This window comes from Ovis aries, chromosome 6 (genome assembly GCF_016772045.2).
Source record: "Ovis aries strain OAR_USU_Benz2616 breed Rambouillet chromosome 6, ARS-UI_Ramb_v3.0, whole genome shotgun sequence".
Classification (NCBI taxonomy): domain Eukaryota; kingdom Metazoa; phylum Chordata; class Mammalia; order Artiodactyla; family Bovidae; genus Ovis; species Ovis aries.
Window position 1 is genome coordinate 9,611,302 of NC_056059.1, and position 3,228 is coordinate 9,614,529.

At 39.9% G+C, this 3,228-nt stretch overlaps 1 pseudogene; it reads right to left on the reverse strand.

Moving 5' to 3' along the window:
* Positions 1 to 1,316: 1,316 nt before the first annotated feature.
* LOC101116990 (heterogeneous nuclear ribonucleoprotein K-like) lies at positions 1,317 to 2,806 on the reverse strand (annotated as a pseudogene).
* Positions 2,807 to 3,228: the final 422 nt, after the last annotated feature.

Below are 3,228 nucleotides of genomic sequence, written 5' to 3' on the forward strand. Positions count from 1 at the left end.
TATATATATATATATATACATATATAACAAAGCTAAATTAATAAATATACCAAGCTGACAGTAAGTCTATAGGTGAGAAATTATCTAATAAAAATAATCAGAATTTTTATTTAGAATCAGTCACTTCCATAACCAAGTATTATTCTGATTAATAAAACTTGCCATTAAGCTTCTGGTATATGCTTATACTCCAACAACCCTCTGGAGCCCTCTGAGATATGCCCTTGACCTCTCTCGTAGAGACCCATCCAGTAACCCTTGAATCACCACTTACAGACTTCCTGCCTTAATGAGAGTGGAGAAGGAAATGGTAACCCACTCCAGTATTCTTGCCTGGAGAATTCCATGGACAGAGGAGCCTAAGGCGCTACAATCCACGGGGTCACAAAGAGTCAGACACGACTAAGTGACTAACGCTACCACTATTACTACTATAAGCTATTACTACTATATGCTAATACCACTAATCCACTGGTTCTGTTGCTCCCCACCTCGGTTCTTCACAATTGCAAACAGAAAATTGTTGCAAAATAGAGTCAAGCATTTTTTTTTTTAAGAAAAACCCCCAGCTTATTATTAATATGAATTTGTGTGGGAATTTCCTCCCAAGCAATGGACTTTCAAATCATTAAGAGTCACCAGAACTGAGTATGTTAAGATATTTTTCCTAACTCCAAGAAGAGATGCCATTTATCTATGTCCAACAGAGTACTGAAAATTAAACTTAGTGTTCCATTTGGGGGTAAGTTGGGGGGAATTCAGCCATTTGAAAAATGACCATCTTAAAAAAAAAGAAAAGAAAAATGACCATCTTATAAAAATGACCACCAAAAATAGGTTCACTAAATTTATTTTTAAAATCATAGAATGTATCTTACAAAAGAGCATTACATTCTTCACACTGGCCTGAATAGATGCCAGCATAGGGACTACTGTTATTTTCCTTCCTGTCCCACCACCCACAAAGCAAAGTATTCACAATAATTACATGGGGGTACTTCTGGAAACCACCAACAATGAACAAAAATTAAAATTCACTCACTCTGCTGCTGTTTCAAAATTTCAGTGTTAGTTTTTGCACACCCTCCCCCACCCCCAACTCTGTTTGTAAGGAACTAAAGCATTACATCTGGTGAAAGCAAAGATTTCACTACACCTCAAATCCAGAACACCCATGAAGCAGAGGAATGTTAACTTTTTAAACAGAAGCAGATTAAAAAAACAAAAAAGCAGGACTCCTTCAGCTCTTTACTAGTATTAGAAAACTTTCCAGAAGACTGCTTAACACTATAAAAAAGGGAAAAAAAAATCTTGCATTAGAATCCTCCACTATGTGCATACTGCTTCACACTGACTGTTCTGCAGCAAATATTGTGCATTCTGTATCTGGGCTTGTGTTCCTATAATGGTAATGTCTGATCTTCAGATCCTTCAAAAGGCTCATCAGTTTTGATCAAAGCTCCTGACTCTTGATGGATTTGTTTAAATCACCTTTGCCAATAATAGATCCAGCCAAATATTTGGGAATAGTTACTTGTGTAGTAATAATAAGTCCACAAAGATCACAATATGAGCCACAACCCCCTGCATAGGAATAATCATATCCAGAACCACACTGTGGTTCATAAGCCATCTGATGGGCTCCATGTATCTATGTCAGGGTCCCAGGTTTCATCAGCACTGAAATCAACCATGCCATTGTATCGGTCTCCAGGCCTCTTCCTCTGTCACAAGCCATCAGATCTCCTCCTCTAGGTGGTGGTGGTGGTGGAAGAGGAAGCTCTACTACCACCTCTGCCTCCTCAGCTGGGTGGTCGTGTAGGAGGTCCTCAATGAGGGCTCATATCATCATAATCTCTTCTGGAGGGAGGCGCTGGGCACCCACCTCAACCAGGTGGTATTCTTCCAAAATCACCTCTTCCCCGCATAGGAAAGCCCACAGGACATCCACAGCTGTCGTCATACATCATTGTAAAGCCACCATAATCATAAGTTTCATCATAAAAATTGGGATCATAAGGCTGAGCCTGTCCTTTGATTGGAAACTCTGATATAATATCAAGGATGATTTTTACGCACTCTACAACCCTATCAGGTTTTCCTCCGATAAGAACAACTCTGTCAATAAATCTATATTCCTGGAAATCTAGATTCCTGGAAAAGCTTGATTGTTCTTTGAGTGTTCTCTCCAAGTTCTTTGATTTTAGCAGCTTTGAATCCAGTAATTTCTCGTGTCAGACTCTGATGAATCAGCAGTCTCAACTTGCAGTCAAAGTCGCTTCCTTTATAGTGTTGGTAATTTAAGCATTCAACAGCATCAGATTTGAGCGGGAGCTGGCTAGTTGCAGTGGGTGATGGCAACTGCAGGCCCTCTCCCAAGGTAGGGATGATTTTCTTCAGAATTTCTCCTATCTTTTCAGTATCAGCATTGATACTCAATATGCACTCTAGGCCACTTCTGTCTGCGACTGAAACACTGGCATTGTAGTCTGTATGGAGAGCCTTAATATTCTTGCATGCTTTTCCAATCACTGCCCCAGCATACTTGCTCTGAAGCAGAATGCATAATTCAACCATCTCATCAGTGTTTTTAGACCTTTTAAAAGCTTGTTCCTCTTTCATATCTTCAGCAGGGCGTTTACCAAATTTGCCATTGGTTTTGATGTTGGGAAAGGTTTCCTCTGGCTGTTCAATTTCCATTTTCTTGTATTCAAGGGACTCACCAATTTATAGGCCGCAAATAAGCAGGAAGTAGGCAAGACGTCGATGTCGGTCAGTAGAGAAACAAAGGATAATGGCGTCTGCATTGCTTTTGCTTGAAGCTCCCTCTTCTTTTCTCCTCCACTTTTTTTATTATTATGAATAATGCTACTATAAGTATTCATTTATGCATCCTTGTGTGGACATATGCTTGTATTTTTCTTGAGCAGATACCTAGGAGTGGAATTGCTTTGGCATCTGGTAAATTTGTGTTTTACCTTCCCAGGAGGGTTGAATCCTTTCCAGGAGGGTTGTGCTGTTATAAAACCCACCACCTAGGAGAGGGTGATGGAACAGATCCTTCCATAGCACCTTCAGGGGCATCATGGCCCTTGCTCACACTAGGATTTTGGTCTCATCTCCAAACCTGTGAGAAATACATTTCTATTGTTTTAAGACACTCAGTCCTATAGTTTTTTAAATTAACCCAAGGAAACTAACACAAAAGGGGAGATCACATAGGTGAGG